This window comes from Odocoileus virginianus, unplaced genomic scaffold (assembly GCF_023699985.2).
Source record: "Odocoileus virginianus isolate 20LAN1187 ecotype Illinois unplaced genomic scaffold, Ovbor_1.2 Unplaced_Scaffold_29, whole genome shotgun sequence".
In the NCBI taxonomy this organism is placed as follows: domain Eukaryota; kingdom Metazoa; phylum Chordata; class Mammalia; order Artiodactyla; family Cervidae; genus Odocoileus; species Odocoileus virginianus.
Window position 1 is genome coordinate 423907 of NW_027224291.1, and position 21205 is coordinate 445111.

Below are 21205 nucleotides of genomic sequence, written 5' to 3' on the forward strand. Positions count from 1 at the left end.
TATGAGATGGAAAGAGCCATCAATGGCCAAACCTGAAACACTTTGAACGACAAAGACTATAGTTTGAGATAATGACCCAAACTAAGTATAAACTATGTATTCATGAGTCCATACTGTTATACATTAGTGATTAAATAAGTAACTCAATGAATACAGGAAAAGGGGTGTATTTTTCTTACTGATGCATTCCAACTAAGGTAAGACACTATTCCCCACCCACCCACCAGGAGATGGAGCTTTAACCTCTCCCTTCTCGAATATGGGCCATCCTGACTGACTAGCTTCTGAATATCCAGGAAGAAGTAGGAAAACATAGGAAGAAACTTCACAAGGGAGAAAAACGCACACACTACCTTCAAAATGATCAAGGTTGGCATCACTGATGGCAAGCTATCCTCCTATCAAGTAACATCTGATAGGAAGTGATGGGACAAGTACTTCATCCCTGTGGTCTCATCCAGAAACCTGTAGCCCCAGGCCTTCACGGGAAAACTATCAGACAAACCTAGACCGGAAGATAGTCATAAAAACACCGGATAAAAATAATTCACCCACACCAGGAAACAATCACAGACCAGAGGAGGCTGAATGCAACGTGGGATCCCGTGGGTCGGGGGGAAGACATCAGTGTAAGAACAGAGGTGACACACACAAATACATGAGTGTTGTTACTCTTGAAGTATCAATGTTGGTTTCTTGGCTTTAATAAAGGTACCGTGGTAACCTGAGAAGCGAATTAAAGGAAACTCTGAAATGGGTATAAAGAAACTCTATTGTTTTTGCAACTTTTCTAAATATACTCCAAAGTGAAAATTTATGTTTCAAAATTCGCATAGGAAACGTGTCCGTTTCCCACCACTTAAATCAGAGTTGAGACAAATGCCCAGTGGGCACTAGGTCCATGACAGGCAGTTCTTAAAAGCTGAAGGAATGTGATTGATGTCTTCTTTGGTGAAGGACATGCAGAGACATTTACATGGTGATCTGGGCAAGATGGTACATGCTGCAGATTATTCTCCCAGAGTCCCATTCCCACACTGAAATGCAAATCAGACCAATGACATTTGTCTTCAGCCTGTAAAAGACATCTGAAATGGAGCTATATGGTGTATGTTGAACTTGAAGTTTGGTGAGTTTCCCTCACAAAGTTTCAAATAACACCTGAAATGTTCTCTTCCCCAGCTTGGCCCTAAAATATTTCCATTTGTGTCAATAAACATCTTAACCACTGCTCTTTGTGACATCTTGCCCATTATAAAGGGCAAGACCATCTTGCCCTGTGTTCCCATGACAGAATCCAAGATTTTCAGAACAATGACCAGTTCACTGTTCTTTTGTGGGGTCCTCACAGAGATCGTACTTTGCCCAGGCTATATTACTCACCCCTTCTCTTTCGAACTCGGAGATCGAAGGTTACTTTAATGTTGGGTGGGTTTGTTTTCTTGTGTGTGTGTTTTTTTTTATTCTTATTTGTCTGTGTGCTCTCAAGTGCTTAACAGCAGGTGGTTCCTAACTTAACTTAGTTTTCCCATTAATTCACGAAATACTTGATAAAGTACCATAGGAGAGGTAAATCACATTGGACAGAAAAATTTAAATCCTACAGCAGTATGTGATTGCAATGAAGGAGTTCTTCAAATAGAAATAAATGGAAAATGTGACCTACCTTTACAGAAGTACTCGAGAAGCTACAGTTGTTGGGGAAAAAAACACAAAAGTCTCTCATTGCAAGAGATACGGGCAGCTTCCTGACACTATTCACTAGCACCTGTGGAAGCAATAGTGTCTATGCGGCCTAGATACAGAACGCTTGTAGCAGTCTTATGGATGGAGGCTAGAAATCATCTACACTACCTGCCAGCACTCTTCACAGAATTCGAGTAACTAAAACTAATAAATAGAGGTTTTACATTTTCTCAAAGTCACAAGTATAATGACAGATTTGAAACAAAGACTCAATGGAGTCTGACATCAGAGTTTGAGCTCTAAAGCATCATTGCATACTGCCTCATGCTCAGAGGAGAGGACTGTTCTCTGATATTTATGCATTAAGTGTCTATTTTAGGAACTCAGACAAGTCAAGAACTTTATGACATTTTTAATGTCAGACATGTCTACCAAAGTTTTCATTGTCTGTATTTCTGTGTCAGTCATTCTTGCATGTTTACATTTGCTGAATTCTTACCTTCCTTTTCCCTTTTGCATGCCTTTACCGTCCACATTGCTCTAAAATAAATATGAACAGGCACGCTCCTCTCTTGTAACATACTGCTGTTCGACAGTGAGCGCAGCAAAAGATGTGGTGAAGCCCTTTCGAGTGCTCCATTTCATGTTACATTTCAAGACTGATGAGCACCATCGTCTTCCTTTTACAGATTCGAAAGGGAGGAGTATTAGTATCTCCCATAGGAAGGTGCAAAAGTCAAACAATTTGGCTATTGATTTCGAGGGTTCAGAGGTTCAGAAGGTGTTTCTTGTCTTGGCTCAGCATGTAAACATCTGTGCAGTTTCAGACAAGAGAAGGTAGAAGAGTTGATAGAAATCTTGAGAAATAGGAAATAGTCCTGAGATTGTTGTGTTGATCTCAAGTTCTTGAGAAATGCTTTGGTGAGCCAGGAAAGTGAGAACTTCAAATAATATAAGGAACCAACAGTCTGCTGTAGCTGGCTCCGTGGCTTAGTTGGTGAAAGCGCCTGTCTAGTAAACAGGAGATCCTGGGTTCAAATCCCAGCGGGGCCTCAGGCAACACTGTTTTAAATAGAGCAAAGCAAGTTAGGCAGTGGAATTTGTTTACCTCCCATCAAGCCCCTGAGTACTTCGGAGTACTGCCTATGCTCTCCTGGTAGCCATAAAAAGGTGGTTCTCAGACATCAGACATCTTGAGATGAGAATTAGAAATGCCTCTTGGTCTTTCCTTCGCATTTTAAATCAGGTCTCAGCAGTTGCCAGCTTGGTTTTGTGGGATCTCTTCAATTGTGTTTGCCTCCGAGAACTTTTACCACAATGGAGACATTTGTTTTTCTTCATGGAACCACTGAATTGCCCTGTCCCACTTTAGAGCCACCTCCTCCCCCGCCAACTCCCACCACCCATATTTGGCACCGACTTCACTAGTGCCTTACAGACACGCTTCTCAGAATTTTATGAGCATATGAATGACCTGGTGTGATCCATTATAATGAGGGTTTTAAACGACTGCCTCTGCAACAGGGGCCTGAAAGTCAGCATTTCTACAACCTCAGCCTCTACACTACTGTTCCGTGGACGATACTTCATGAAGCAAGGCTAGGGACTTACTGGTCTAATTCAGTGAGTGTGTTTTCAAGTTCTGCACTTTCATATGTTGCCGCTGTCTTCCTGAATCACTAGTGAATCCAGCATTGTTTTGACTCACTTGTCCTTAGTGAATGAAATGAAATCAAAAGATATAAAAGAAGAGGAAGGACGTTCTGATATAAATGACGGTAGTGTAAATCAAGTTGTGTTATAACTGTTCCCTCTTTTCGATGTGAAATGGACTCTTGACGATACTGGAAATTTTGGAAGGAGAAGATCTAAGGTTATATCTATAAGAGGATATAAAATAGTCAATGACAAAATACACAAAATAATATTCCTTTTTTCTTTTTCTAAGGTGTGGGCAAACTGACTTTTTAAAGCATTCTTTGTTTACGAACTTCAGCTGTTTAAAAAGTACATTTTGATCTGAAAAGCCTTTGTGCATTCACTGGTCCCGTCACTCAAAGGGCCCTTTGCCACCCGCTGCTTGCATAATTTTTCAGGACATCTGGTAGGGTCGGGATTGGGCACATTGTGGGGCTACTCCTTACTGGCTTTAAAATAAACTTCTAATCAAAGTATAGGAAACTAAATCCCAAACTCGCTGATTGGGAAATATTGTCTCTCTAGTCCGTTTCCTGCAACGCTGTGACCAATCCTAGTTTCAGTTTTGCTGAGAGCAGGAGCTTTCAACGCTGCTATTTGTGAAAGATGCCAACGCAGAGCTGATGCAGAGAAACCAGGAATTTCTCACATGGAATTTAATGAAAGACTACAGTTTCTCTGCTGAGCACCTTCCTGGTCCTCCAGGGAAGTGCTGGGAAGAGGGAAAATACAATGAGGAAGGTCAGGTGAAATGAAGAGGAAAACAAAGGCGAGGCAAGGTAGGCATCTGTTGAACAGATTCAGATCGCTCAAAGCACAGTCGTTCCAGGACAGTGTGAGTGACGCTGGGTAATAAGTTGACTGATGACTCCCACCTCGACTTATTCGGGCGCAAAGTCCAGTCCCTTGAATTCCCAAACACTACACTACTTTTGGCACTCCTTTCTGAGAGTCAAGTGAGCACAGGCCATCCCATCCCCTCTCAGCAGTCTCCTCCAGACTAGCTAGGCCCTCTCGGAAGTTCGGCGGTCTTCAGGACCCTGTGCGTTGTGTTCTGGCTCCAACGATGAGGAAGAGAGGTGGAAATCAAAGGCACAGGACAGTATCGGGTTGTTGCTCCCAATCAAATGCCCTTGGAACCCGAGGACACCCTGCCTGATGTTTGGGAATGTGTTTGGACCCTGCTCCCTCCTAGCTCAGGCGGTAAAGAATCTGCCTGCAATGCGGGAGACCCGGCTTTGATCCCTGGGTCGGGAACATCCCCACTCCAGTGGGTTGTCTCCAGATGTCCAGCCTGGAGAATTCCATGGACAGAGGAGCCTGGCAGGCTACAGTCCATGGGGGTGGCAAGAGTCGGACACGACTTAGCGACTAAACCACCCCCTCCGCTGAGTTAGGTTTGGTTATGAGCCGTAGAGTTTCGATATTATTCTTTTAGCAAAAGGTTTTGAAACGATGGAAAGCAAGGCACCGCGAGTGAAAACACTCTGCAAGAGAGAGAGATTCAAAATTGCTAGATTGGGGGCGTGGCGGAGTGGGACGCGGGGAGCGACCAAGGGACCGAGGATGCTGTTTTATGGGACTTGTAATGCCTCCCAGGGGCGTGGCGTTTCCGTGGTGCAGCGGTTAGCACGTTCGCCTTACACGCGAAAGGTCCCCGGTTCGAAACCGGGCGGAAACAGCTCGAGCCTCCGGCTTTTGCTCTCTCATAGAAATACGTGCAGAGATCTCCTTCGGATTTTGCTGCCCTGTCCAAGGTTCCCGATTCCAACGTATCCTCAGAGCACCCGTGCTCTCACCGACGGCCTTTTAAAATACTTACTCTATTTCAACATTTCTTGACGTTTCTCTGATTCCAGCAGCTTTACAATGTGTCGATTATAATGTTCTCTCCCAGTGCAATTTTGAGGGAAAGGGGGTTCGGTTTTTGTGAGGTACGGGGGTAGCTTAGTGCTTATTATGTCCTGGACGCTTAGTGCTCCTTCTGGCCTAACAAAGAGTCGCTCATCTCAAATACTTGGAAGTATTTCGCTACATTTTCTTCACCAAGCTTTATTGTTTTCGCTTTCACTGGTAGCCTATGGGCAAATGATTTGAAATGCGAGCAACTGGACCGAAGCAACTGAGGTAGGCCTACAGCAGTACAAGTGAATCAATGAAAGAATGCAATCCAATCAGTCAAACAAGAAGCTAAAACCAACAGACCAAACAATGGGGCAGGTTTCCAGATGTCTTCCATCTATGGCAATTCCCTCCTTCCCCCGTCCCCTTACCAGAAATATTTTCAAGAACCTTCGACATAAAATCTGTGTGTGCAGAAGGTGGAAAGGAATGGAGGAGGGGATGAAAGCAGTGAATCAGAAGTTTCCTGTCCCCAGAAACTACACGGAGATCTTGTGTCGGGTGGAGACCGTTGCTTAATCTCACTGTCCTTTCCTTTTTCTCCCAGTTCCCCGGGTCCGCCTGCGGATCCCCACCAGTACCCTCAGGGAATTATTCCGTAGTCCGCCTGGATCCGAATCTCTGCTCAAATGTTTCCACCACGCGGTCGACGCCGACTTTTCCGGTAGCCCCGGCAGCACGCGGTCGTCTGCAGCCGGACCCAACTACCCACCCACCGAGGCTTGCCTGGGAGGACCGGTCACATCCTGCCGCGGGTTGTCCTTCCGTCGCACAGACCCGTCGCTTCCCCGGGTTCAAAGGACGGTTCCATTTAGGCACAGAACGGTCCCGGCTGAGATCGGAATGGAGCGGAGGTGCGTTTGTCTGCGTGTGTGTTTCGAGACAAGGCTGTGGGACAGACATACACGGAACGGGGCCTGGGGGCCCTCGCAGGCAGGGTATCTGGGCCAGCAGCGGCTCTTCTCGGACGGTTCGGGGACTCGGCCGCGAGATCGACAGGAAGCGCGCGACCGGCAGGCGGAGAAGGTCCGCGTCGCCCCCGGGAAACCAGAACTATTCCCGGAGTCAGGACCATGAACAGCGCTCTCTGGATTGGCCCGGCTGTGTGAGGGATTTCTCAGACGTGAGAAAGGATAGGGGGAAGTGTTTTAATGGTATGTTGACTCGGTGCCGCTTGTGTTTTAGGCACAGACTTTTTAAATTTAAAAACCACGGAAAATACCCCACACGGTATTTCCGTTGTGGCTGCTGTTCAGTCGCTACGTCGTGTCCCACTCTTTGGAACCCCACGGATTGCAGCAGCACGCCAGGTTTACCTGTCCTTCACTGTCTGCCAGAGTTTGTTCAAATTCATGTCCGCTGTGTCGATGATGCCATCCAACCATCTCATCTTCTGTCGCCCCGCTCTCCTCCTGGCCTCAATCTTTCCCAGCATCAGGGTCTTTTCCAGTGAGTTGGCTCTTCACATCAGGTGGCCAAAGTATTGGAGCTTCAGCTTCAGCATCAGTCCTTCCAATGAATATTCAAGGTTGATTTCCTTTAGGACTGACTGGTTTGATCTCCCTGCAGTCCAAGGGACCCCCAAGAGGCTTCTCCAGCACCACAGTTCCAAATTCAGCCCTCTTTATGGTCCAACTCTCTCATCCCTAAAAGACTGCTGGAAAAACCATAGCTTTCACCAGAGGGATCTTCGTTGGCAAAATGCTGTCTCTGCCTTTTAATGTGCTGTCTAGGTATCTCATAGCTTTTCTTCCAAGGAGCAATCGTCTTTTAATTTTGTGTCTGCAGTCATCATCCACAGTGATTTTGGAGCCTGAGAAAATAAAATCTGTATTTCTACTTGATGGTTCTGAAAGAAATGGTCACATGTTGAGGTATGGGGAAGTCATTCTAGCTTACATGTGTTCATGCCTAATGAATGGGGGGGAAAATTGTCTGTTTTAAAGGTAAAGCTTAAATGCTTTTCTCCCTGAGAGGTGAACACTAGTAGTATTTCCCAGGTACCGGGGCCAGACTGATCTGATGTGTACTGGCTGATCTGCCTTTTTTTTTTTTTTTTTTGGAAAACTTTAAGGAATGTGCCATTTCACTTTTGATGTTTTTTTGTTCTGACAAGGAATCAGTTCAGTTCACTTGCTCCGTCGAGTCCAACTCTTTGCCACCCCATGAACTGCAGCACGCCAGGCTTCCCTGTCCATCACCAACTCCTGGAAGCTTGCTCAAACTCATGTCCATCGAGTCGGTGATGCCATCCAACCACCTCATCCTCTGTCGTCCCCTTCGCCTCCTGCCTTCAACTGTACCCAGCATCAGGTTCTTTTCCAATGAGTCAGTTTTTCACATCAGGTGGCCAAAATATTGGAGCTTCAGCTTCAGCATCAGTCCTTCCAATGAATGTTCAGGATTGATTTCCTTTAGGATAGACTGGTTGGAACTTCTTGGAGTCCAAGGGACTCTCGAGAGAGAGAGTCTTCTCCAACACCACAGTTCCAAAGCATCAATTCTTTGGTGCCCAGCTTTCTTTATAGTCCACCTCTCACATCCATACACGACTACTGGAAAAACCATAGCTTTGACTAGGCGGAACTTTGTCAGCAAAGTATTGTCTCTGCTTTTAAATATGCTGTCTACACTGGCCGTAGCTTTTCTTCCAAGGAGCAAGCATCTTTTTATTTCATGGCTGCAGTCAGCAACCCATCTGCAGTGATTTTGGAGACCCCCCCAAAACAGTGAGAGTGAGCCCCCTCTCACTGTTTCCATTGTTTCCCATCTATTTGCCATTAAGTGATGGGACCAGATGCCATGAACTTAGTTTTTTGAATGTTGAGGTTTAAGCCAACTTTTCACTCTCCTCTTCACTTTCATCAAGAGGCTCTTTACTTGTTCTTCGCTTTCTGCCATAAGGGTGGTGTCATCTGCATATCTGAGGTTATTGATATTTCCCCCGGCAATCCTGATTCCAGCTTGTGCTTCATCCAGCCCAGCATTTCGCATGATGTACTCTGCGTAGACCTTAAATAAGCAAGGTGGACAATACACGGCCTTGATATATTCTTTTCCCGATTTGGAACCACTCTCTTTTTCCATGTCCAGTTCTAACTGTTGCTTCTTGACCTGCATACAGTTCCTCAGGAGGCAGGTCCAGTGGTCTGGTATTCCCATCTCTTGAAGAATTTTCCACAGTTTGTTGTGATCCACACAGTCAAAGGCTTTGGCGTAGTCAATAAAGCAGAAGTAGATGTTTTTCTGGAATTCTCTTGCTTTTTCGATGATCCAACAGATGTTGACAATTTGACCTCTGGTTCCTCTGCCTTTTCTAAATCCAGTTTGAACATCTGGAAGTTCATGGTTCACATACTGTTGAAGCCTAGCTTGGAGAATTTTGAGCATTACTTTGCTAGCGTGTGAGATGAGTGCAACTGTGTGGTAGTTTGAACGTTCTTTGGCATTGCCTTTCTTTGGGACTGGAATGAAAACTGACATTTTCCAGTCCTGAGGCCTCTGCTGAGATTTCCACATTTGCTGGCCTACTGGGTGCAGCACTTTCACAGCATCATCTTTCAGGATTTGAAATAGCTCAGTCGGAATTCCATCACCTCCACTAGCTTTGTTCATAGTGATACTTCCTAAGCCCCACTTGACTTCCCATTCCAGGATGTCTGGTTCTAGGTGAGTGATCACACCATCATGATTATCTGGCTCGTGAAGATCTTTTTTTGTATAGTTCTTCTGTGCATTTTTGCCACCTCTTCTAAATACCTTCTGCTTCTGTTAGGTCCATACCATTTCTGTCCTGTATTGTGCCCATCTTTGCATGAAATGTTCCCTTGTTATCTCTAATTTTCTTGACTCGATCTCTAGCCTTTCCCATTCTATTGTTTTCTTCTATTTCTTTGCATTGATCACTGAGGAAGGCTTTCTTATCTCTCCTTGCTATTCTTTGGAGCTCTGCATTCAAGTGGGTATATCTTTCCTTTTCTCCTTTGCCTTTCAGTTCTCTTCTTTCCTCAGCTATTTGTAAGGCCTCCGCAGACAACCATTCTGCCTTTTTACATTTCTTTTTCCTGGGGATGGTCTTGATCACTGCCTCCCGTCCAATGTCACGAACCTCCGTTCTTGACATTGAACCTTGTCAAGAACCTCTAGTTCTTCAGGCACTCTGTCGATCAGATTCTAATCCCTTGAATCTATTTGTCACTTCCATTGTATAATCATAAGGGATATGATTTAGGTCATACCTGAATGGCCTAATGAGTTTCCTTACTTTCTTCAATTTAAGTCTGAATAGTGCAATAAGGAGTTCATGATCTGAGCCACAGTCAGCTCCCAATCTTGTGTTTGCTGACTGTATAGAGCTTCTCCATCTTTGGCTGCAAAGACTATAATCAACCTATATAAATATATATAATCAATCTATATAAGTAGACAAGGTATAAAACTGCTGAACACCGTGTTTCCCCGGAGCCGTTCTTCGGAATTAGCGACAGACGCTCACACAGGGCTATCGTCCTTAGTTTGGCTTGATTCACACTTTTTCTTCTGTTCCCGGTATAGACTGCTTGTTGATTATTTCCCTTGACACCAGAGTACAGACTGCAGAACGGGGGCTCCCCGTTAAGGGAAGTGATACCTGCATGTCTGAACTCCCATTGCCTCTGCGCCAGTGCAGTTCAGCACTTGGGGGTGGCAGATCCCTGAAATTCCAATTGAGGGAGTCGGGCGGGTTGGCCGGGCTGTCCACGGGGACCACCGCTGTTGCCCGTTGCGGGCTAAAGGGGGCTGCGTGGTTTGAATGCCTGGGAGGTTTCTCCGCTATTTGGGGGAAATTTTAGCCGACTTTTACTCAGATTAGATGAGACTAGATCTCAGATTCTGTGAACGTTGAGAGGACGAATGGATGAAAGGCAGAAAGCAGTGTTTCTGAAAGGGTCGCCTACCACCTGAACATCTGAGACCTGTTTCATGACATGACCCTTAAGCTTACGCCCTGAAATCCTCTCCATGGCCTCTCCTATGTCTCCAGCTTCATTTCACACTTCACTGCCCCCCTCTCTGCCCACCACCCTGTCCTCTTATTTCCCAGAGATTTGTGAATATGCTATTTGTTCCACCTCTGTTCCTAGTTACTATCTCCTCAACCTCGAAACTTGCCCTCCATCATCACTCCTTCAGATAAAACTTCCCAAAGCTTTCTGCATAAATCTTCACATTTCTGTCAGTTTCTGTACACCTGTCTTTTATTGCAAAGGCCAGTTAGGCAAAAGATGGCAATGCTGGGGTGAGAAAGCGTTGCACTCTGGATTCCAAGTGTGTGCCATCAAGAGCATTACTATGCCCTGTCTCTCTCAACACCCAAAATCCTTCTCTCAGGGCAGTTGTATATTTAGAGGTGTTCCTTATGCCCAACTTGTAAGCGAAAAGAAGCATATAACCACGGGATCTAAAGAGAGCATGTCTGTCTGTTTAAATTTTATGTGGTGTTCAATCATTTCCTGAATCCCAGCAGTCTCTGCCTAATGTGATTTCTGCACCTTTGAGTATACCTTTCCTGCCTTCTTGCCTCTTTTTGCCTTTACCATTGACTTCTGCATGCTTTTATCCGATGCATGATTTATCATAGAATTTGGCCACGATTCTCCCTCTTAGGGAGTATTAATTACTCTTTTAACGCTAAGAGGAGAAGAATGTGATTCTTACGGCCAAATGCACTTCCAAACCAAATAAATGTACTTTATTGTATAACACTTAGTTAAGGAGAATACAGGGCAGTCAGTAACCATCCGCAGACACATCATCAGGGCCCCAAAGATGTGTAGAATAGATGAGAAGGGGGAAGCACAGCAGACTGACAGAGAGCAGAAATTAACCAGGAGCACTCACAGCAGAAAACTTGCTTTCAAGGAGTGACTTCTTTCTAGCATGTGTGGAATGTTCTAAGGGTTAGATTTGCTTGTAATCCAAAATGTAGACATGGAAAACAACGTTGTAGTACATACAGTAACCCTAAATGAAGTGAATCGGTGCGAGTCGTCAGTTTCGGGGTTATTTCTGTCTTCATAGCAGAACCAGCGACTTCGGAGGCCTCGCTGACACAGACACGCTTAAGTCCTCCTGTCGCAAGGGGCCAGTGGCGCAATGGATAACGCGTCTGACTACGGATCAGAAGATTCTAGGTTCGACTCCTGGCTGGCTCGAAACCTTTTTGACAACTCGTCTTCATCTTCCTGCACTTGAACCACGCCCAAACTCCTCAAGCTTTGGCGGCTCACCAGCGCTACGAAAAGCTCGCTCAGCCTTGCTTCTTGTTACCCCGTGGGGCCATCCTACATCTTGTGGGAGTCCGGAGGACCCTCCAAAGGCGATCACGGGAACATCCACAATCAAGCATTTTCTGGTTTCCATCTCCCACAGCAAATACGGAGAAAGGACCACACAGGGACACCTGCACTGAGTTGCACATCAAAGAGGCTTTAAGAAAAAAGAAGAGGAGGATGGGGAACAAGAAAGAGAAAGAAAGTAAGAAGGGAAAAGGCTCGGCAGGTTTCTTCACACCTTATTCCCACTGGGTTACCCTTCACCACCACCCTCCCCCCTTCCGAATAGAAAGAAGAGTGGCGTTGACTGAGGAAATGTTAAATCCAAGAAGGTCCAGGCCGATGCGCACCGGATATCGGAGCTGGCCCTGCACCCTGACTTCCAGAAGAGTGCTGGTAGGACAGTTCCAAAAGGGAGGAGTAACACTCTAGTGTTTTGGTTGTTGTTGTTTTTTTTTTTTTTTTTTTTTTTAAATTTAGTAAGTTACATACAAAGTCCAGGGTTCAAACGGGTAACACCTTGAGTGGTAAGGAGCAAAAAGTCCCCTTGGCCCGTACGGGGATCGAACCCGCGACCTTGGCGTTATTAGCACCACGCTCTAACCAGCTGAGCTAACCGGCCACAGCAAACCTCATTCCTCATCTTAAGGCCTCTACTTGCCGTGGTTAAACAACTTTTTCGTGGTCCTCAGAGGGCTGTTCCACGCGGAACCCAACAAACACCTGCTGCGACCTCTGCATACAAAGCCAAACTCGGACAGCAGCCCTTTGGACCAAAGGGCGCCAAGCGAGGGAGCGGGAGACGAGCCTCACGTCCACTCCCTCTTGGTCTGTCAGTTAGCGGTGTTTGTTGTTGTTGTTGTTTGTCTGTTTGTCTCTCTGTTTGTTTTAAGCGGAAGACCAAAGAATCTGGGACCGATCACCGACTCTTGACATGTCAGGATTCAGGATGTTTCCGGTTTGCCGTTCTCTGCCCAGGTAGTCCATGGCTCGGAGATTCGTTAGCTCTGCTCGCCCCGGAGAAACAAACTGACTTTGGATGTTCCTGATGATATCTACAACAGCGGTGTTAGTGCCTTGAGGATGTTACCGACCACAGCAATTCTAGTCTGACTCTGGTTGATTTGTGCTCACGTGGCGCAGAATTGAGGTCAGAGGGGACAAGTAAGGACTGCCTGGCAGACCAGTGGGCATTTGCCCCTCTCCGCCCCTCGGTTTCTATCAGCCAAACACTGCCCGTCACAGAATGGGCAGCTGCTAGACTTCGAGGACACTGAATCTCGCTTACTTTTCAACCAGGATCACTGAATCAACTTCAGTCATTGCAATCCTTTTCTGGCACTCGAGAGATGGTGGTCACAGAACTTCCTAAGGTCACACAAACCCACACAAGACAAAATCGAGCAGTTTCCCGACGTCTACCGTACCCGGACGCTGCCTACAACGTCTGCTCTGCCTCTGGCAAGGAATTCTTCGCTTAGAGGTAGTATTTGCTTAGTGTGACTCATTGACTGGAGCATTGTTGGTCGTGATAGGAGGGCGCACTAACGTCGCTCATTTCCTGAAAGAGAAAACCGATTCGGTGTGGCCAGCTTGGGCTAGCCGGGCCTTTGTGACCCCGTGGACTGTAGCCTACCAGGCTCCTCCCTCCATGGGATTCTGCAGGCAAGGATACTGGAGTGGGTTGCCGTTTCCTTCTCCATTGGACACCATTGGAGGGCGGAAGAAAATGAGTAGGCAGAGAGGAAGCCAGTTTCCGTAGTGTAGTGGTTATCACGTTCGCCTCACACGCGAAAGGTCCCCGGTTCGAAACCGGGCGGAAACAGGAGAAGTGCTTCGGGGTTTGCATTTTGAACCGTTCTCAGGAAACTTCCCGGAGAAGGCAATGGCACCCCACTCCAGTACTCTTGCCTGGAAAATCCCATGGGCGGAGGAACCTGGTAGGCTGCAGTCGATGAGGTCGCTAAGAGTCGGACACGACTGAGCGACTTCACTTCACTTTTCATTTTCGTGCGCTGGAGAGGGAAATGGTAACCCACTCCAGTGTTCTTGCCTGGAGAATCCCAGGGACGGGGGAGCCTGGCGGGCTGCCGTCTGTGGGGTCGCACAGAGTCGGACACGACTGAAGCGACTTAGCCGCAGCAGCTGCAGCAGCAGCAGCAGGAAACTTCCGAGAAACTCGGTGGAGGAGGAGGCTTCCGAACTCCCACCGAGCCTCACCGGTAACCCTGGGGGAACTACCGACGATCCGACCCATCGGACTCGTCTTCAGACACCGTATCCCATCTCGTACGGCAGAGCCTGCACTCAAGCCCAGCTTAAGGCGCTTTCTGCGAGCCTTTTACACAAAAACAGCAAATTCTTCCATGGATTCCCCGGGCCGTAGGCCGCAGCTTCCTCCGAAAAACTTCGGTTTCCTCGTTCACGTCAAGGAATACGACCGAAAACCAATTGTGCCTTCTTTTCCTTTGGTTTTCTTCTCCGAGAAAGCGTCTCAGCGTCTCATTCTTTTGACTAAGGATGGAAGGCAACGACAATGACGAAACTCTCTTAAGAGAAGCAACAGTAAGTGTCAGTTGGAACTTGACACTTTGGAGGGGGATGCGGGGAGGAAGAGGCGTTAAGAGGAAAGGAAGGAGAGAGGAGCGCTTGCGCAGACAGAGGCCGGTTAGCTCAGTTGGTTAGAGCGTGGTGCTAATAACGCCAAGGTCGCGGGTTCGATCCCCGTACGGGCCACTGTCCTCTTTGATCACCTCCTCCGGGAGGCTGCCAATTGTTTTCCGAGGCAACTACACGGTCCCGAAGATCGTGCGTAGGGTCCCCTTGCGGTTGTGGCTGTTCCGTCGGGACGCCAACCTCATCAGCCCTCCACTGTCTCCTGGAGGATGCTGGCTAACCACGTCGTCCTTTGCCGACGCCTTCTGCTTTTGCCTTCAGTCTTTTCCAGTGGGTTGGCTCTTCGCATCGGGTGGCCGAAGTGTTTGAGCTTCAGCTTCAGCGACAGTCCTTCCAATGAATACTCGGGGTGGGTTTCCTTTAGGATTGACTGCTTTGATCTCCTTGCAGTCCAAAGAACTCTCAAGTCTTCTCCAGCACGAATTCTTTTGCGCTCAGCCTTCTTTATGGTCCAGCTCTCACATCCGTCCCTGTCTACGGGAGAACCCATAGCTTTGACTGTACGGTCCTTTGTCGGCAAAGTTACATCTCCGCTTTTTAATACGCCGTCTAGGTTGGTCATAGCTTTTTCTTCCAAGGAGCCAGCGTCTTTTAATCTCGTGGCTGCGGTCACCGTCCGCATTGATTTTGGAGTTTTCTCCTTCTGTTTGCCATGAAATGATGGGACCGGATGCCATGATCTTAGTTTTCTGAATGTTGAGGTTTAAGCCAGCTTTTTCACTCTTCCTCTTTCACCCTCATCAAGAGGCTCTTCAGTTCCTCTTCGCTTTCTGCCATTAGAGTGGTATCATCTGCATATCTGAGGTTGTTGATATTTCTCCTGGCAATCTTGATTCCAGTTTGTGATTCATCCAGCCTGGCATTTCACATGACGTACCCTGCATAGAAGTTTAATAAGCAGGGCTTTGCCCTATGCCTTTCCCAATTTTGAACCAGTCCCTTGTTCCACATCCAGTTCTAACTGTTGCTTCTTGACCCACAGATGGGTTTCCCAGGAGACAGGTAAGGAGACAGTTAGAGTCCTCCAACGTGTTCCAAATCCACCACCCTCACATACCTTTTACCCACTCGTTATCCAGTTTAGCTCTCCACTTACCACAAGCCCAACATTTTTCCAGGCAGGCGGGGTTCTCTTTCCTCTGGGACCAATGGATGAGGACAGAGAGCCGGGCAGGGTCAGATGGTGGCCTAACGCGAACAATTTGGTGGGAGGTGGGGGCGGGGGCAGTGGAAAAGATTCCTGGCAACCTTTTGTCAAAAGCGTATTGGATTTTAAATTGTCTTCCCAAAGTAGTGGCTCAATCAACACCCTTTCTCAGATCCTCAGGAGATACAAAGTAAGGAGGCATTCTGAAAAGGTTGTTCTTTCCATGTCTCTGAAGACCCACATCTTAAAGGGTCTTCAGAGACATGGAAAGAGACTGCCCAAGGTGGTGGATTGATTCAGAATACTTCCTCTCCCTACATGTCTGGAGCACTTTGTCCACTTTGAACAAGAAACACAAGACCACAAGACTGACTTTTTTTTTTTTTTGAGGCCAGGAATGAAATCTGGACTCCTGTCATCAGTTGACAGCCGTGCATCTCCCATGATTGCTTCTGACTTCAAAGGACAATTCAGTATCATGGTCACTTCTCTGATCACTGTGGGGGTTCTTTCCCCAGCCTTGTGTAGTTTCCCTACCTGTATGCGCTGACCAGTGTTAAGGCCCATGTGGAGAGCTTCCTGGAGTTTCCTCTTCTCCCGGCTCTCTCCTTTCCGGTGCTCTGTCCTGCCGTCTCCAGCTGTCTTGGTCTCCCGGACTTTATCCGCCCCGACACTTCAACTCAGAGAATTCACCAGCCTCTGCCTGCACTGGGGCCTGGAAACTCTCTCAAGGCAGTAAAAACTCGGGTGCAATCCGAGATCTCACGTCAGTTCCCAGCAAAATCGCTCATTCATTTCTTTTCTGTCCGGGATTTACCATCCTTCTTTGCCTGATGTTTGGTGTCTGGAAAAGTGTTTCTGATCTGTTTTGCCAGGTTCTGGTTCTTTGAGGCAGGAGGATGCGTCTGACCCTTGTGATTTTGTCTTGGCTGGAAACAGGCCTTTCCACTCTTTGGAGGAGGAAGAGGGGGAAGCTGAGGCCTCTTTGGTTTGTGGGTTTGTGCTCTGGGGTTGCAGGCTGCAGGGGAGCAGAGAGGGGCAGGTTGGTTAGTGCAGCGGCCTGTCCCAGGGGCAGTTGGCATCGCCCTTCTGAGAAACATGGGGCCTCCTGCTGCTTGTGGCAAGCGGTGTGTGCAGATATCGGGCCCGGGCTCCAGAGTGCAGCTGGGTCAACCTATGTGAAGGGTTCAGGCTACAGGCCCCAGCGCCGGTCACATGGTCTTCTTCGGTGTACCAGTGTGAGTGTGTCAGTGTGTGTGTGTGTGTGTGTGTGTGTGTGTGTGTGTGTCAGGGCTGGTTGTGGGAGAGGAGGGCTCTGCTGGGAGAGCAGGGCCTGAGTCCAGGAGTGCCGAGGGGCTGACGTCACCAAAACGGGCATTCTGATCTCTGGCAGGCCCGCAAGCTGAAGGTGGGCGCCTTCTGATGAGGGGGCGGGAGCCTTGGAAGATGTGGGCGATCCGCACACTCTTTTCTCGTCACCGCCTGGCTGTCACCCGCAGGGCATTGGAACACATACCTGCTGCACCGGTGCCTCCCCCCTGGTCAATTCTGGTCGTCCTCCTTGGTGGCCGGGTGATGATTGCCACTTGGCAGAGCCTCAGAGGCTGGGACTGGATGGACCAACCAGTGGGACCCGCCCAGCACCTGAGTCCACCGGAGCCACCCCTCTCAGTCCCTTGATGCCTCTAGTCCCTGCCCCCCCACCCCCAAGTTCTCCTTTCCTTTAGGTTATTACATCTCTGTGGGACCCTTTCCCCAACAGTTTATTAAAGGATATTTTAAAATGTAAAGAGCTTACGTGTAAATTGAGCTGGATGAACTTAGCCGAGGTATACTACTCCCACGTGACCACCGCCCAGCTCGAGGCTCAGGACATGCCAATTAGTCCAGAAAATCGCCTTATGCCCCCTCGCCAGTCAATATTGCCTCCTGCAAGCTCATAGCTGTCTGATTTCTAGCGCCAGGTAAAGTGCCTGCTCTTGAATTTCGCAGAAGGTGAGTCATATAGCATATCCTATGGTAAGACTTTTTTTTTTCTTTCTTGCCTAGGACAATAGTTCTGAAAGTGATTTGAGTCTTTACGCGTACAATAAGTCGTAGAAGTTTGATCTTCTTATTGCTGGGAGGTTTATTCTTCCGATTTTGTAAGCAAACCAAAATTTATCTGTACAAGGAAATGGTACGCTGCTCATGGTACTCACGGTAGGGAAAGAGCAGCCGAGCTAGGCCATCTGTCAGCAGAGTGGCGCAGCGGGAGCGTGCTGGGCCCATAACCCAGAGGTCGATGGATCGAAACCATCCTCTGCTAGGCTTTCTTTTCGTGACTTCCATCCAGTTCGTTTCTCGAGCATCACAGGCACAACACAGTTCATCAGCTTACAGATGCACCTTTCTCCGTTCACCACTTCTAGAACCTTCCTAGTTCCTAATCATTATAAACCAGCAAGCGTTTTCCTTTCCCGTCCTTTTTCTTTTCTTTTGTCCTGGGCGGGGGCCCTGGGGCCGGGGTGGGGGGAGGGGGTGAGGGTGTAATAGCAAAACCGGCCCTCCTCACTCATTTCCAAGAGAGGCAAACCTCTGGTCCTTCTTACTTCGGAATAGTTGATAAGTTTACCGTTCGTTTCCAATGGATCAGCACTACTTCTTCCAGGGAATAAAGTACACACTTGACTCCAGTTAAGGTTAGGTTTCATATCTTCTTTACACTCGAAAGAAAAAACTTTTGTTTGTTTTTTTTTTTTTCTTGATTTCTGCCTGAGGACTGGTCCGCGAGTCTCCTACTGTCTCTGTCCCTTGTCTTTTCGCTGTGCGACGAGGTGGCCGAGTGGTTAAGGCGATGGACTGCTAATCCATTGTGCTCTGCACGCGTGGGTTCGAATCCCATCCTCGTCGTCCGGTTGGGTTTATGGCCGCCTGTTGTGGCTCAGCTGGTGAAGAAACCACCCCCCCGCAATGCGGGAGACTTGGGTTCGTTCCTTGTGTGGGGGAGATATCCATGCCTTACTTTTCACTCCTATAGTTCTAGTTAACGGGAATGTTTTGTAAATCCTTCCTGAAGGCAATACGCATTGCTATTTATTACTTATGAAGATTCCAATCGCATGGACTTTGTGGGAAAAACAGAAGGAAAGGAGTTAAGTTCAAAAACGCAGGAGAATCAGATTACAGAAAATGGAGAAAAACTTCACCGTGACTGTGAGGCAATGTGAGTACTGAAGAAGAATGAGAATTAAAGCTGGAAACACAGCAGGTTAAAAGACTATCAAAGTGTTCCCAAGGAAGGAGGAAAGAACCCGTTCTTTGTGTAAATTCTCTGAAAAAGCCTGCAGTTTGAAGAATGGTACTGGGCACAAACGTGGAACTATAAGGCTTTCCAAACAGTAATATTTGTTAAAAGTTTTCAGAAGTTACAGTTTCCTGTGAGACGAGGTGGCCGAGTGGTTAAGGCGATGGACTGCTAATCCATTGTGCTCTGCACGCGTGGGTTCGAATCCCATCCTCGTCGTCTGGTTGAGTTTATGACCTTCTGTTGTGGTTCTCAGCTGGTGAAGAATCCACCACCCCCAATGAGGGAGACTTGGATTTGATTCCTATATGGGGAAGATATCCACTCCAGTATTTTGGCCTGGAGAATTCCATGGACTATATAGTCCACCGGGTCACAAAGAGTGGGACATATCTGAGCAACTTTCACTTCTACATGAGTTACTAAATTTAGATCAGGTTAGCTTGAATGTTTTGTAAATCCATGTTGAAAGCAGTGCATGTTGCTATTATAAAGACACCAGTCGCATGCACTTTATGGGAAAAACAAGCAAAGGAATTAAGTTTGAAAGGCAGGAGAAAATGAAATGAATATGGTAAAATAAAAAGGTTTCTGCATCAGAATTCAGCTGGCAAATTCAAGGAGGAAAACACACAAAAATCTTAGGAAAGTTTTTCTTTCTTTTTTTTTTGTACAGTACTGTTTAATGAGTCCTTACACTGTGACAAGAAAATAAAAATCCTCGAAACAGCAAGCACCATAAATAATTAGAAAACTTAAAAAAAATCAAATGGGGAAAAAAAATGTGATACAGTTGGGACTGGGAGGATGGTGAGGGAAGTGCGGGGAGTGGGAGGGTGAGGTGAGGTGTAGAGGGACCTGTTCTCCTGTACTTATTGCTTTGAAGATGTTCTTATGTGGAAGCCCACTAAACTAGCATACTTCAACTTATTTTGCCTGGTTACCCTGTGTGGATCACAAAAAACTGTGGAAAATTCTTCAAGAGGTGGGAATACCAGACCACCTGACCTGCCTCCTGAGAAATTTGTTTGCAGGTCAAGAAGCAACAGTTAGAACTGGACAAAGAAAAACAGAGTGGTTCCAAATCGGGAAAGGAGTAAGGCAAGGCTGTATATTGTCACTCTGCTTATTTAACTTATATGCAGAGTACATCATGAGAAATGCCGGGCTGGATGAAGCACAAGCTGGAATCAAGATTGCTGGGGGAAATATCAATAACCTCAGACATGCAGATGACACCACCCTTATGGCAGAAAGCAAAGAATAACTAAAGAGCCTCTTGATGGAGGTGAAAGAAGAGAGTGAAAAAGTCGGCTTAAACCTCAACATTCAGAAAACTAAGATCATGGCACCTGGTCCCATCACTTAATGGAAATAGATGAGAAAACAGTGGAAACAGTGAGACCTTTATTGGGGGTGGCGGGGGGGATCCAAAATCACTGCAGATGGTGACTGCAGCCATGAAATTAAAAGAAGTTTGCTCCTTGGAAGAAAAGTTATGACCAACCTAGACAGCGTATTAAAAAGCAGAGACATTAGTTTGCCAAAAAGGTCTGTGTAGTCAAAGCTGTGGTTTTTCCGGTAGTCATGCATGGATGTGAGAGTTGGACTATAAAGAAAGCTGAGTGCGGAAGAATTGATGCTTTTGAACTGTGGTGTCAGAGAAGACTCGAGAGTCCCTTGGACGGCAAGGAGATCCAACCAGTCCGACTAAAGGAAATCAGTCCTAAATAGTCATTGGAAGGACTTATGCTGAAGCTGAAACTCCAATACTTTGGCCACTTGATGTGAATAAGAACTGACTCACTGGAAAAGACCCTGATGCTGGGAAAGATTGAAGGCGGGAGGAGAAGGGGACGACAGAGGATGAGATGGTTAGATGGTATCACTGACTCAGTGGACATCACTGACTCCGGGAGTTGGTGATGGACAGGGAGGACTGGCATGCTGCAGTCCACGGGGTCCCAAACAATCAGACTGGACTGAGCAACTGAACTGTACTGAACTGACCCTCTAAATTGTTCAGAGGAGGGACTAGCTGGGTTCTGACCAAAACTTTGGATCCCTTGACTCAGCAATTTGGCCAAAACATGATAGATATAAGCCATATATCATGCCCTAAGAATAGAGAGCAATAGCACTCAGTCAGGCATAGAAGAGCACTAAGCTAAGATCTAGAATGAGTGGAGAATGAAAAGATGTGAAACGAGGGCAGAAGTTCAGAACTAGAGTGTCACCAGTGAGGAATGAGATTATAGAAAATAGAGAAAATCACCACAGAGTGAATAATGGAGTATCCGGGTTGAAAATGAAACTGCAAGAACAAAGAAAGTCAGAGGCAGAATGAGGTGAGGTAGAAAAGCTGTATACAGTTCTTTTGTCAAGATAAGGAGCAAAACTTCCACTTCCTCTCCACTGGAGGACCGACGAGGATGGGATTCGAACCCACGCGTGCAGAGCACAATGGATTAGCAGTCCATCGCCTTAACCACTCGG

General features: G+C 47.0%; 9 non-coding genes across 9 annotated transcripts; 8 read left to right on the forward strand and 1 right to left on the reverse strand.

The window, feature by feature from the left end:
- Positions 1–2665: 2665 nt before the first annotated feature.
- On the forward strand, positions 2666–2739 carry TRNAT-AGU (transfer RNA threonine (anticodon AGU)). Its single transcript has one exon. It is a non-coding gene; the product is annotated as a tRNA-Thr (tRNA).
- Positions 2740–4992: 2253 nt separating this feature from the next.
- On the forward strand, positions 4993–5065 carry TRNAV-UAC (transfer RNA valine (anticodon UAC)). The gene has a single exon. It is a non-coding gene; the product is annotated as a tRNA-Val (tRNA).
- A 6342-nt stretch (positions 5066–11407) lies between these two features.
- Positions 11408–11480, forward strand: TRNAR-ACG (transfer RNA arginine (anticodon ACG)). Its single transcript has one exon. It is a non-coding gene; the product is annotated as a tRNA-Arg (tRNA).
- A 668-nt stretch (positions 11481–12148) lies between these two features.
- On the reverse strand, positions 12149–12222 carry TRNAI-AAU (transfer RNA isoleucine (anticodon AAU)). The gene has a single exon. It is a non-coding gene; the product is annotated as a tRNA-Ile (tRNA).
- Positions 12223–13352: 1130 nt separating this feature from the next.
- On the forward strand, positions 13353–13425 carry TRNAV-CAC (transfer RNA valine (anticodon CAC)). The gene has a single exon. It is a non-coding gene; the product is annotated as a tRNA-Val (tRNA).
- Positions 13426–14262: 837 nt separating this feature from the next.
- On the forward strand, positions 14263–14336 carry TRNAI-AAU (transfer RNA isoleucine (anticodon AAU)). The gene has a single exon. It is a non-coding gene; the product is annotated as a tRNA-Ile (tRNA).
- Positions 14337–17659: 3323 nt separating this feature from the next.
- Positions 17660–17731, forward strand: TRNAM-CAU (transfer RNA methionine (anticodon CAU)). Its single transcript has one exon. It is a non-coding gene; the product is annotated as a tRNA-Met (tRNA).
- A 502-nt stretch (positions 17732–18233) lies between these two features.
- On the forward strand, positions 18234–18315 carry TRNAS-GCU (transfer RNA serine (anticodon GCU)). Its single transcript has one exon. It is a non-coding gene; the product is annotated as a tRNA-Ser (tRNA).
- A 531-nt stretch (positions 18316–18846) lies between these two features.
- On the forward strand, positions 18847–18928 carry TRNAS-GCU (transfer RNA serine (anticodon GCU)). Its single transcript has one exon. It is a non-coding gene; the product is annotated as a tRNA-Ser (tRNA).
- The last annotated feature ends 2277 nt before the right edge of the window (positions 18929–21205 follow it).